This window comes from Pteropus alecto, unplaced genomic scaffold, assembly GCF_000325575.1.
Source record: "Pteropus alecto unplaced genomic scaffold, ASM32557v1 scaffold88, whole genome shotgun sequence".
Taxonomy (NCBI): Eukaryota; Metazoa; Chordata; class Mammalia; order Chiroptera; family Pteropodidae; genus Pteropus; species Pteropus alecto.
Genome location: NW_006494611.1, coordinates 17,154,647 through 17,169,359, shown reverse-complemented (window position 1 = coordinate 17,169,359; position 14,713 = coordinate 17,154,647). Strand labels below are relative to the sequence as shown.

The following is a 14,713-nucleotide window of genomic DNA, read 5'->3' as shown; positions in this document are numbered from 1 at the left end:
AGTCCCCAGTAAAACAAGTGAATAGAAAGGGCCCTGTGAGATATCTTTGGATGCTTCAAGAATTCTAAAAGCTGCAACTTGGAATTTTAAGCATTCACTTCCTTTTTCAACAAAATTGAAACCCTATAGGGTAATTTCATACCGAGGAGTTCCCACTTCTTTAAAACCTGATTGGAATATGAGATGGTTGGGACAGTCCAAGACTCTTATTCTCTTTGATAGAAGGCAATATGAAGCAGGAGAAAGGGTGTTGGCTTTGGAGTCAGGTTGGATTCAACTGCCAGTTTTCCAACAACTTATTTTGAGTCATTGGGCAAATCATCCAGAATCTCAACTCCTCAGTTTTCTCATCTGTAAAAGAGAACAGGGTCACATGTATGTTATCAAGTTGTTGTGAGGACTGACAAGAGAACGCAGTGGAATACTGAGTTCTGGTGACTTTCAGTATTATGTTCCTCAGCATTGCTCCATTCTTACATATGTTTTATCATAATATGTATTGCCTAAACCCAAGCTGCTGAATGAAGCACACGCTGGCAACCTTCAAACAGACAAAAATAAGCATAAGAACCCTCGTTTCTTAAACTTTCAAAGAAAGATAAACATATAAAGTAAAACATAATGTTTTATAATTTTCTTGCTATAAGCCATGTCTTATCAAGGCCAATTAAAAAAAAAAAAACAAAAAACAAAAAAACAGGCTGAATCTCTGTGAATTACTTCAGCCAGTCCAGAAGCCATGAAGTTTCACATACTTAAACCCATTTTAATCACCATTAAGTTAAAAATAGAAAGATGGTTGACAAAGGTTTTCTTCTTCTACCTTCCACTTTAGGACTCTACTTGGAAGAAATATAAATTTGAGTTTTTTAAGTGAATAGTACCTCAAGATTTTGTTGGTATGATCATTATACTGCAAGCTGATATTTATCAAGAATTCAACTGTAGTTTTCTGATAATAATTGTTTTTTTGCTGCAACATATCATAGTAATTGAGATTTTCCAGTTGTGACCTTAAGGTCTGTTGTGGTCCTGACATTTCTTCAGATGTAAAATATTCACTTCATAATGTTTTACATATACAATTATTTGTGTTTAACTTGAATGCTGTATAGTAAATTTGTATTTAACTTTTTGAAAACTTATAACTCAGATGTTAGATTTAGCAACTCTCATTTTTCTAGAATATCTGAGTAACCACAATATTTAATTATGTTTTCATGTGTCACATCTATGCATTTAATGAACTTTCTTATTTCGCAACAATTTTCTTATATGTAATATAGGTGATTCCTTACACACAGTTTCTTTAGTCACCTTGGGTTTAAAATTCACAACAGAACAATTGAAAACATGTTTGTTTTCTTGAATCCATGACAACGAGAACTTTATCTAAAAACCAGCTGTGGATGCTGGTAACCTGGGCACACCACTGACCTCAGTGCAGGCAAGGTCTGTACTTTGCACACATATTTGTCGATGGAGTACTTTTTTTGATACAGAGGAACAGAAAATTCTGGCTTCTTCAGAGAACTGGATGCAGGCAATCCCTCCTCCAAAAGTAGTCAAAATACCACTCCAGAGAACCTTGACTTTATAAGGGAAGGCAGCTTCTGAGTCACAGAAAGTCTCTTCCTGCCTAATTCTCACTGGCTACTCTGGAATGAGGCTCTGCTAAAAATGTTTCAGGCAACTTTTGATTTAGGAATTTCTGTCTTCTTTTCTAGTGACAGAATGTGTATGTGTAATGGAGATTTTGCAGGTCCCTATACCTCATTGACTCCTTTCAAAGCCTTCTTCTTGGAAAGTGCAAATGGGTGGAAGGATTCCCAGACTTTGAGAAGAAAAAGTTTCTGTTTGTCAGAACTTTGTTTGGGTTTGGTATTTTGGGGTAAAACATTACATTATTTTGTCTGGATAGAAGATCCTTCTCAACAAGGAGAAATACAAGAAACATAAAGTGTTAAGTGTTTGGAGAGCTATTATCTCTATCGTATTAGGACTTTTTTTTTCTCCTACATTGAATAGCTTCTCTTGACTTCCATCACTGCTTTTAAACCCCACGTTTTCCTTGGAGCTCAGGCCCCTGCTCTTCAGAGAGAGTATTCAGTTAGCAATGCTGGGACCATATAAATAGATCTAGTTCCAGCTAAGCAGAACTCAGACCAGCAGTGAATGCTAGGATGTGGGAAGAAGATCATTATACCAGAAAATTAAAATCGCATTTGGATACTCCAGAAATCAGACCCTCTGCACAGGTTTCCCCATTTGATATTGATGAATCCAAAATCTGACAAAGAGATATGTCCGAGTTTGCATCTGACATAAAGATTCCAACACCAGAAGATAACAAAATGTAAAGACAAACTTTATCTTCCCTTGCCCTTACCCTTCGAAGGCACAAATATCCTAAAAAAGACATCTTCCTGAGTAATAGTCTAATTTTCAGACACTTCTCAGACAGTTATAGATTTGGACAAGAAAGGATTTTCCAGAACACCTAAGCTGGAGAAGGCGGGTGTTTTTCTTACACTCACTTTTCCTAAAGTTTAAAACTTCAGCTGCTTAAATGGGTATCTCACCTCCAAGTGTGTAAAATAATAGATTATATATTTGTTTTTCATCCTCAAATTGTTCACTTGATGAAATAAGTACAGCTAAGGACAAATAGAAACACAAAATACACAAACCTTATGCATGATATTTTGTAGGGGTGTCAGTAGGGTGGAGTCACATCATTCTGTTTCAATCTTTGTCAACATGGTCTATTTAAATTCAAGTTAGGATCTGAATGTTTGAATAAATAGACATATTTCCTTAAATCCCATCTGCTAAAAGTTTAGGTCCAAATCTCATTACTTGACTAATTTCTTCTTCTCTAGGCCATTTGGATTTGATTTTTTTCTGATGGGTTTGCCAGAAGCAGAAACAACAATGCTAACCACTTGGAGAGTTGTTTGTTTGTTATTTTTACTAACAGTACATTTGTAAAAGCAGGGCTGTAATACAGACAAGAGCCATATAGTGTCTTCAGCAGTGTGTGCAATCTCTCTCTTCTTACTCTTGATTCATCATTTTCCCCTAGAAAACAGCCAAAGATGGATGTTCAGAGAGTGGCACTCATGTGGTGAGCTGACATACAGATCTGTAGTTCTCCCAACAGTTTAAGCCGACTCATAGTTAATGGAAAACTAGAAAGCTCCTGCCTGATAGAATCACTTACTAATGATCCATTTCTAATGAAATAAAGCAAAGTTGTGTGTTGCTGAAAATTAGGAAGAAAGGAGTTTAAATTCAGCTGTTGGCTGGTCTTCAAGCAGCTGGAAAATAAGGGATTGGCTACTGTTATTTTTAAGAGTGACTGATGTCACTATTATTGCTCTACGGATTACAATACACACCTTTAAATATTCACAGTCAACTTAGACTTCATATTGTACCATTTCATGGAAAATGTTGAAAATTGACAAGTGTATAAATATATTTACCCCCTCCTTTTCCTTACAACGACCATTACAAATCTCATACAATGGTATATAATTTTAGCTTTAATATTCTCTGCATTATTTCTATTTTAGTATATGTGCTGTCAAATGAGTCCCCCTATTATCTTTCGATTTATATCTGTTTCCTTAATATCTATTTGAATTGAAAATCTTAAAGGTAGTTTTGCAATATTCTAGATGTTTTAGATAGCAGATATGAAGAGAAAGAGAGAGAGAGAGAGAGAGTTTTGAGCTATTGAAAAGAGCCATTGTAGAATACTAAAGCAGATTGAACCCATACGTAGTTTGTAGATTTTTATTTTAAAAGCTAACTTTGTAAGTCTTCAGTGTTTCTAAAAATAAGTTTTTAACTTCTAAGTTTCGTTTTTCTGTTTTCATTTTGCCTGGACTTTTCCTTCCATTCCTCTCCCCCTTTATTAGAGACAGAAATTATTTAGTATTGGGCTAATTTTTGGAGATAGAGCCCATGATGATTGACCTTGGAGATCTCTGCCTGGACCTAATGGAGTTCCACCCCCCAAGACCTCCAGGTTGTCATCACCATCTGAACAGCTTTAAGAAACACAGGAAGGGGAATGTCTTAATAGCGAGAGTTACAGGGCAGTCCCGGAGACCGACAAGGGAAAATTAAGAAATCCTTTCACAGAGTTCACAATAAAGAGAACACTTCCTTATTAGAAATTGTGTCTTCCTCTCCCTTTCTAAAGAAAAATATATCGTCCCTTCCCGACTCATCAATTTACCAAGTACAGGTAATGAGCTCTGTAGCCCCTGTTGAGGCTGCAATGCTTTGCTTATCTCTCATTCCCTGTGCCCCAAAGCCTCTTTAAAACTTTTTCCTTCAGGTACAAAGTGCTTAACTAAATGAACTCCAAATAATCCTCATTTATTTACATACATTTGAATAAAATCTATATCATTTTTGCAATTGAACCAAAGTTACCTGGCAAACTAGTTTTTCTTAGGCCAAATATAAACACATATATATAAATATACACGTGTACTTACCTGGGTTTTATTTTGCATGTTTACATAAACATATACCTTCAGACCTATACATTTTCATTAAATTTAAAAACTAGGACTAAAGCAGGCATTGAGATGAACTGTAAATATAGCCTGACTAAAGTGATATTTCATTTGGCTTCAATCTTTGGTAAAGAAATCAGGTTCACAAGACCCCTATTTAAGAAACCAACAGCAGATAGGAAAAGGTTCTTGGCATTTCTCCCAAAACAGATGTCTTAAGAGTTTGTGCTTTAAATAGAATGCTTTATGTATTAAAAGTGAGTTTGAAGCTAAAGCCCTACCCAATTAATTTGAAAATAAGAAAAAAGCGATTGTCATAGTATGTGATTTATTAAATGTTGGTGGTTTTTTTCAAAATGAATTCTTCCGGTAGTCAGATAGATCATTTCATGGGTATCAAGCTAATAAAAATATTTTTTGTTAATTTCACCTGACCATTGACCTTGGCATAGCGCGCTTAAGACTCTGTTTGGAAAAATAAATCTCTTTCATTCTAATTAGGAAGCAATTTGGGGAAGCTGACTAATGCTGTATTTTTGTTGGAGTCAAAAAATATGTGGTATGTGGCCCCTCTTTTAAATCATATCCTCAGTGATTGCCAGGAGCAGGGCAATGCTCTGGGACAAACAGCAGAGGGTTATAATGGCCTAGATAGAGCTCAGTCTCTGGAGTTAGTTGGGCTAGTTTCAAACCTCAGGTCAGAGACTTGCTGGCATTGTGGCCCTGGGCAATTTACTTCACTTCTCAAAATTGCATCTTTAAAGTGGGGAAAAGGATAGGTTATTTTGACAATTAAATGAGACAGTGTAAGTAGTTTAGTGCATTGTCCAGCGTGTAATTAGTGCTCATATTAGTAACACATTAAATTACTAATGGAAGTCATAGTGAAACAGTGTTTTAAGTCACCACTTTAAAACAACAACAACAACAATAACTCTCAAGCAAGAGCAATGACATCCCAACAACAACAACAACAACAACAACAACAACTCTCAAGCAAGAGCAATGACATTATCTCTGCATTTTCTAAAACTTTCTACATTTGGATAATTTAAGGTTTGCAAAGAAGATTGCTAAATCTATAAAAATAAAGGTGGTGAATCAGAAGCAGAAGCCTCCTGCAGACTAGCATCTGTACTTCAGCGAGATAGATACTAGCCCCGTGAGGAAAAATCAGTTAAGGACAATAGTTCTGTGATTTTTGTTTTAGGAAAATGAAAATATCAAGAGTGTTTGTTTTTGCTTGTTATAGATTAGACATAAAACAATTTTCCTGTCATTCCTAGTTTCCCAGAATGCTGATAAGTCAAGAATCTCAGGTGGAAAGGCCAGGAGAATAGAGAAAACAGCATGAAAAGGGAGAGAATGGAGCTGTTAGAAAACAAAATTTATGGGTTCTGGACTCTACAAAATGGGAGCCAGGCTTTTTTTCCCCTGCGTTGTAAGAACATGAAGGTAGGAATTTTTTTTTTCAATCTTGCATTTCCAGGACATAAAACAGTGCCTGGCACATAGTGGGCTCTCAATAAATATTTTATTTATTTATTATTATTATTTATGCCTACAGCACCTGGTCTTCCTAGGTGGTCTCCCATCCAAGTACTAACCAGGCTAGACCTTGCTTAGCTTCCAAGATCAGTTATCGGGCTTGTTCAAGGTGGTATGACCATAGACCATGGACTGTGGCTCCACTGGGGCACAAATCCAGGGCCTTCTGCGTGTAAAGCAGACATGCTAACTGCTACACTATGGAACTACGCCCTCAATAAACATTTTAGAATAAAAGCAAAGACATGAACTGAAAGATACTAAACTGTTAGGGTAGTAAGAGCCTGTCTTCTCCCCTTAGATTTGGGGAATGTTTAGTGTAGTATTTGGGTATAGTACTAATTCTATTGTACTAATATTATAGTTACACCACCGAACTATACAGCTGTAATTCAATGGGTTTAATTTAGAATCAATATTTGCGACAGAGGTCTTATCTGGCTCCTTTTCATTAGATTCTCTGATTAATTGTTGCCAAAATCTGAAGTTTCTCTCAAGCTTGAGGCTGAGGTCAAATGGCCCAGACACTGAATCTTATGTCTTTCTAGATTAAGACTTGATTACAGATTATTATTATAAATTATTATTATTAATTAGTTATAGTAATTATATGACATGTAATTGAAAATATATAATTAATAAATTAATAATATTACTAATATGATCACCAATGCCAGAGCAAAGATGGGAGAGCAGTATTTAGTTTCCAACAAAGTAGTTAATGAGGTTGAGGTCAATATGTTGGTTTATTTTGAGAGTCATGCAAAATGGAGAGAAAATTTATTATGTTTAAATATTCCTTCCATTGTAGTGATCTAATTCAAGGGGGTTTTTGGCTGTCACGTTCTAAATCCACTTCTAAATCTAATTCTAAATCCACTTCTTCTTCAGTGACTTGGAAACTACGTATGTGTAAAGAATCCTAAAAATAATGAGCAGCAATTCAATAGTATTATATTTTATTACTTAAAAAATATATGCTAAGTATTGAGACTGATTGTAATTTTAAATTAATACAACGATATTTTATTTACATTTCAAAATCTATAATTAAGAAGGCTATGATACTAAGAAAATTTGAACAAAATTTCTTTAACATATTTATTAGATAAAGCAAAATGCAAATGTTCAGGCATTCAGATAAAGTTGAGGTTTGAAAAATGAATAATTATTTCTTTTATTAGACCTTCTAGAGGCTTAACCAGTACCAACGTTTGTAGAAGATGTTTACATTGTTTCAGATGCTTAACTCTGCTTGGAGAATGTTGCTGATATCCCCAGATTCCTTTGGATAAACAGCAAAATGTATTTCTACTGACCCCAAAGGAGAAACCTATTCCCTGAATCTCTGGCATCTAATGAATCAATTCTTTTGTAGACTGGATTATTTAAAAGATTTAGAAAAAAAAAAAAAGCCTTTACTTTCCCTTTCACATAAATAGCTGAAGCTGAGAAAACATAACTGTTAATATAGTTGTCGTAACTCTGCAAATCTGAACGATCTTGTGTTCTGTGGACACTGAGACAGCTTCTATCATACCTTCTCTGATCTGTCAGCAAGTGGTGGAAGAGACACAAGATTCTGTCCTATTGGAACTCAAGCACAAGGGAAAGAAGAAATGACAGCTGGTCAGGCTCACACTGAGAGCTGGGTCTAGTCATCAGCCATGCTCTCAGTTCCTTTGCATTAGAGTGCCAGCTCACCTACTGCCAGGGAAACTAGGGGATCATGCTGAGAGGAGGAATTTATTAAAGTGAGTCTTCTCTCCCACTAATGCACGATAAATTGTTCCACCTCTAGTGGCAGCTTCTCCATAAAGCCTCTGTAATATCTCAAGCTGGAAGAGGTATTGTCCTCTCTCTCAGCAATTTTGGTCTCTCCTATATTAATAATAATAGTCATAGGAACTAATAGTCATCAAGAAATTTTAATGTGTCAAATACTGTGCAACATCCTTTTCATGAATTACCTATACCCTCATAATAAGCATTTAAAGCATATTCTGTATCATCTTCTTTATACAGATCAGAAAATTAAAAGCTCAGAAAAACTAGGTAACTGCTTCATGCCTATATAACTATGTGGATGGTACTAGAATTTGATTTCAAGTCCAGAGTCCATACTGTTAGCCCATAGATTATACTGGCCTGCCTGTGTTCTTCTAGGGGACAGGACCCATATCCTGTTCACCTCTGTATCCTAAATCTTCCTTTTCTCCTGTCACTGTAAAGATAGTGACTTGCCAAATATTTAATAAATATTTTTGGAAGTAAAGCCCAGAAGTGAATCGGTCTTCAGTTTCACTCCTGGGCCAGAACAGACTGGCTTGTTGCTTCCTCACTGAGGGATATAAAAGTCATATGCAGCAATATGAGCTATTTGGATACAGAGTCGAATGTGAAAAAGTTATCTCCATAAACTTTTTACCTTTAGAGTTATAAACCTAGTGAAAGCCAAACTGTGGTTGGTTTTCAGGGTAACCTAGAATGTTCCTCTTCTCCCTTATCCTGTTTAATAAGTCAAATCTGTTTTCACTTGGCCGCTCCATGGCATACATCCAGAATCCTACCATCCTCCATAAGATAACAGTGGAGAAAGACCCTTTAATACAAGTGAGCCTTCAAAAACAGTAAGTGCGGAAAAACGTGGCTCTTAAAGACAGAAATTTCAGTCCTGAGAGCATGCAGGCCCCTGGAGATGTGTGCACACAGTTCTTTCTCTGTCTGATCTAGATCCACACTAAACAAGTTCTCCCTCTGTCTTCTCTGTTTATTGGAGGAAAAATAGGGTGACCAGAGGCAACAGAACGTAAAGAATAAATATGAATCCAAAAAGGGGCATTGGTGAAAAAAATCAATACCATGTTATTTTATGTTTTATGGTCCACTGATCCACTGGACCATGTTCCAGGGTCCACTGCTATTTAGTTGGTTCTCATGGGCTACATAGGTGTGTGTGTGTGTGTGTGTGTGTGTGTGTGTGTGTGTGCACGCGCACACGCGTGTGTGTGTGTGTGACAGAGGGAGGAAGGTGAGAACTGAGTTAAAAGAAAGAAAAAAAGAACAGGCCAGTGAGTTTCTGGGCTCTGTAGCAGGGTGCTTTGGCAGCCCTTGTTCCTGAGGAAGCCAGGCCTTGTGATTCATCGCAGACCAGATTCTTGCTGACTTCAAAGAGAGATATTCAGGAGAAGATGCCAGCTTCTAGGAGGGATGAGAGTCTGGCCAAATTATTGTTAGTAGCTCTTAAAATGTAGGTTACTCGTCTTGGGATGATATTAAACTCTGGTTAATGTAGGTGCCAATAACCTAAAAGAGAGTAAGAAAGAGAACATGGTGGTCTCAAGCTGAGGTTACTCTCTTTCTCTCCCCCTCACCCCGCCCCCTGCCTTTCTATTATTGATGATGACATTGCTATTGTTGTTCTTAACATGTCTGCAAACCTTGAGACATGGGGAAGGACAGGATGGATGTAATTGTTTTGGTATTCCTATCAAAATCAGGTCGAAATGCAAATCGCATTCAATCAGAAAAAGTTAAAGGCGCTTGACCTTATAATCTGCTAGCCATCTAGTTCCAACTCCACCATCAAATGCCAAGAAAGTCCATACAGAACGAGCAAAGGCCATTTCCAGGGGCTGGGTCCTCATCGCACACCTCCTTATACATGTAGAAAGTTCCTGTAAGACTTTGGGACAGACTCTGGCAATCTGGAATGGTAGAAAACACACTTCTTACTTTTAAGGAGCTTCCAATCTAATTAATGTGATTGACAGACACAGAAGAAGCAAAGCGTAGTTAAAAGTCTGTGGGTTCAGATGGCCAGATGTGTCCAAAGACTAAAGTGGACTTCTTTCCGCTTGAAATTTTATTTTATTTTCCATTTTGTTAACTGCTTCCAACTTCTTCACCATTCTGGTCTGAATGAAAATTAAAGAGCTCAGTTTTTAGACACGTTAAGTGTTTGAGATGATAAGGAGAAAATGGGAAGAAATTAAAAGTAGTGCTTCAGTTATTGCACCTATATAATGGGTATAAGAAGACCTACCTTACAGGATTTTTATGAGCATTAAGTGAAATCCTATTTATAAAGCCCTTATAATAGTAGGTGGCTCATACGAAGTGTTCCAAATCTGTTAGATATTATTATTAAAGAGTAATCAAAAGCTGCACGTGTACTAATTTATTGGCTTTTAACATAAAAGACAATAGAGTTTTAGAAGAGAGATTCCATCAAGCTTTTTTTTTTTTTTTTTTTGAGAAGAGGAAAGTGAGACATAAAAGGCAGAGTATGTGGCACAGAACTGTAAGATACATGTCCCCACGACAGAAATAAAGAAGGCAGAGATTCACTGTGGGGGAAATTCATGGACATTTATGGTCACATTATTCTGATTGGCCGAGGGAACCAGTAGGCATCTAGCCAGTTTTCTTTCCGTTCACACAAATAAAATCTCAGTGTGTTTGAAAATGAATTAAGTGGTTTTTTTTCTTGATAGAAATAATTTACTTATTTAGTCAAGGCAGACTTGTTTCTGCTAAGTGATAATTTGGCCTAAGTGGTATAGAAACTGAGTAAAAATACATTTATTATGACATTATTTAGTTTGTTGATTTTTCTACATTTCCCACCTAATACTACAAAAGAGATATTTGAATAATAATACAAGGAACCAAAATGTTAAAAGTAGATTCAGCCTGTTTTAATCCATAGTGGATCAAACTGGACTGACGGATGATTTCCGTGAGCTGGCTAGACCCTTGCCAGACGGTGCCACTGACATCGCGTGGGAGCTGGAGAGAGATACAGAATCTCATGCTGCTCTTCGGATCTTCTGGATCAGAATGCCACATACTCTGCCTTTTATGTCTCACTTTTTTTTCTCAAAAAAACAACAATAGCAATGTCATCATCAATAATAGAAAGGCAGTGATTTATCTCCATACTAAGGTTTAGAAAGGACAGAGTTAGAGTATGGAGTTATGGCCACACAATTTTAATTATTGCAGTTTTTATTTCAATCCAATTTGCATGGACAAGATTCTTAGAAGGGAGAATGAATACAAACAGCAGAATTTCTTACCCGATAGAATTACTCAGTGCCATAAAGAATTCTCTTAGCTCACAAAATTACAATCTTAGTAAATAAAGCCTGACATTAAAAAAATATATAATGATAAAAAGGATGACATTAGTCAAGAGGAAACATGTGTTCAACAGAACAACAAAACAATCGGGTTGTGTACTTCCTTAGAGAGCTTACAACCTTAAAGCATTAGGCCATTGATGCAACTTTTTAAAAGAGGAAGTGGATTCAACAGAGACTTCAGAAATTAACCCCTGCCACTTAGTAAACATGTGATTTGGGGCAAGTCACTACATGTTTCTTATCTGTAAAATGAGATGGTAACAAGACCTACTTCATGAGGAAGTTAAGAGGCTTAGATGAGTTAACAGGTATGCAAAGAACACACAAATTTCCCCAGCATTATATAAGCATTAGATAGTACTATTAATGGTACTTTACTTTTGTTCGGTTTCACAATTCCTATTTCTTTAAATGATTTGTCCCAACATATTTTCATGGTTTAACTAAAAATAAATTTGAAGACAATTTTAAAGGAATTTTGATAATCTCTTTGGACAACTTGGAAATTCCAAGGGAATTTCAGAGCTAAAGAGGGGTAGGAAATGCCTGCTTCATATTTTCCTCAGTAAGGAGACTGCTATAAAAGTCTCAGTTCCCCCTAGCTTACCATTTTCAGGGAGTAGGGCTGACTCATTTTCTTTGTTCCTGGCTAAAACAAAACTCATAAGATGCAGGCTTGTGAAAGGCTTGTGAGGAGGTTTCACTTGGCAAAAATGCCTCTTCCAACCTGGGGTTGAGGGGAGGGTTACTATCATCTGTCCTTCACAAAGCTCTTCCAGGTCTGTTTCTAAGTAGTGTCTTTTCATTGTGGATGTTAAGCAAAGATTTTTCAAACTTCTGGAAGTCATGACATCAGGGAGGTCATTTAACCATTGGGAAGTGTTCTGAAATGGAATGAACCACCTTGGGAGGTAGTGGCAGCCAGCGCTGGGAGGATTCAAGCAAGGATGGTGTTAGGCAACTAGGGCTGTGTAGAGTAGTCTGGTTTAGAGTGGGAAGTTTCGTGACTGTAGATCAGAGGCTATCAGGAGTGTGTCAGAACGGCTTCAGCCTTACATCCCTGAGGGGCCTCAAATATAGATGCTCGACATGAGTCCCACACGACATTCTACATTGAAGTTTTAAGTATTAAAAGCATCATTTGCTAAATGGAAACACTTAAGACATCCCATAGTTTTTTCAACTCATTTTATTATTTGTGTTGAATTTTTGTTTGGCTTTATTCAATGTACTAGGAGAAGTTCAAAAGGCAGATCTAGCCCATGTTCTGTGAGCCAGGCTTTCCTGGACCTGACAGGTCGTGTTCTAAGTGTACATAAATCTCTGGGGTCTGCTGTCCTCATTCCATGCTTCTGTTGGACCTGTTCACCCTTTCACAAGAAATCCAGTGCAATCAAGCATATTGTAACTGTCGCAGAGAGAGAACCCTTAAAACAAAGTACAACGCAGAGCATTTCTTTGGGAAAAATCTCATCATTCCTCCTGATCCCACCCACACTGACATCACGTCCCTGGTTCCTGCCTTGACCCACAGAGCCACACCCTCACTCTAAATCTTCCACTCCTTTCTTGTGCAAGGTCATTTTATTCATTTCCAGCCTCTCCAAACTAGCAGGCTCATAGCCACTTGTCTTCTAGAGAACTATCCTTCCTAGAAGGTGGTGTATATGTGGGAGAAGGGGGTGCTTAGAAATTTAAAACAATTTAAAGTCATATATCTATGCCATTCTTTTGGGGGAAATTTCTCATTATGTTTTTGAACATTGCAATTTGCATTTAGTTATTCATGAAACCATTAGGCCTGTTTAAATAGCCAAGTCATGTATGGAGAGAGAAAGAAAGAGAGAGAGAGAGAGAGGGATGGGGGTGCTTTCCTCACCTTCCGACCACACCTGATCAGAAGCAACAATAGGTAATCACAGGAACGAAGAGCCTAATTCAATAAATCCTTTCTAGTTCTTTTCCAGAAAGTTTAAAAAATACTGTGTGTGTGTGTGTGCATGTGTGTGCGTCTGTGTGTGTGTGTGTGTGTGTGTGTGTGTGTAGAAGCCAAGATGGTTGGCTGTAGGCATCTCTAACCTAATGAAAGAGGAAAGCTGTACAGGTAAGTTAAAGGATATTGATGATATTGGTAGCTATGGGCAGGGCCCACCTAAATTGTCACCTATAAAAGGTGTTGGTGATCCACATGCCCTTGAGAGGACCATTTGCAAAATATAAAAATAAGATAAAATAAAATTACAAAATGAAAGACCAACTCCCAGGCAAATCGTTATTGCTGAAAGGGCTGATGTTTACCAGGTGAGAAAATTGAGTCTGAGAGAAATTAAATACTATGCAAAGCTTCTCACAGCTGGTGAAGTAACTGAACTATTCTGTATTAGTTGCCTAAAGTCTTCTGCAGAAAACCATCTACTCCTTTCTATCCAAGTTCTCTATACTCTGGCCTCCAGATCCTCTACTCTCGCTCTTCCAACATCTCACTCCACATTTTCTCTCTTCCTTATCCATCATCTCCCTTAAGCTGTCACTCAGCCTATTCTAATAGGGAAAGGCTGATGTCCTGGTAGAGGGCCCACCCAGTCTCACTCCTCTAGCATTCCATGGGACTTGAGAGACGACTACTATGACATCTTCTCTTGCTCTTGCACGTCACCTCCCTGCCAGTCCCCTGGGGAGGTTCTGCAGCCCAGGTTGATTGGTCTTTTCTCTAGCAATCTCTTTGAGGGCAGCAAAGAAGACTAAAACAGAGAAGGCCACCATGCCTTAAGTCAAACTTTAACACCTGAGGGTGGCCCGCACGTCTCATGTGTGGATTCACAGAATAGGATTCACAGAATATCTGTGCTTTCAGGGCAATCAGGGGAGAAATGCCCAATTGATTTATGAAACCAGGACCTACAGAAGATCAATTTGTTTCCAAACACTTGCTGCCCAGAATTGTCTCTGCATCCTAGCTTCTCCAGTTCATTCCTTGCTCCAGGTTCTTGCTCAAGAAGTAAGTTAGTATACCAGTTTTCACAGTGGGAGAAATTAGGATATTGAGTAACTTGCTTCACATGTCAGTGGCCAAGCTATGTGGCCCTGGTCAGCCAGGCTTCAAGCACTTTTCCTTGGGCAGTACCTTTGGGCCCATGGACACATTCATATAGGAAGTGGTACAGGAAAGGAGCAGTAAGCTGCTTGTCTTTCTTTCCATCTGAACTATGACCCCAAATTAGCACTCTGTCCTGTGAAAGCACCTCATTTAGAATAACAATGCAAAAGCAGCAGCTGGTATTTGTTGAGTGTGCTAAGAGCTTTGCAGAAATCATTTTTTTAACCCTGTAAGAAGTAAATGTTCTCAGGGAAATGAAAACATCTATGTAATCAGGTTCACAGATTATCTATCTAAATCACAGCTCTCCCTCTTCTCTTTCCCCTTTCTCAAGAACCAAAACAGATTTCTATTAATAGAAACCAAATTCAATTTTCTTCCTCACC

At 37.6% G+C, this 14,713-nt stretch overlaps 1 pseudogene; it reads right to left on the bottom strand.

The window, feature by feature from the left end:
- Positions 1–6,093: 6,093 nt before the first annotated feature.
- LOC112474211 lies at positions 6,094–6,209 on the bottom strand (annotated as a pseudogene).
- Between the last annotated feature and the right edge of the window lie 8,504 nt (positions 6,210–14,713).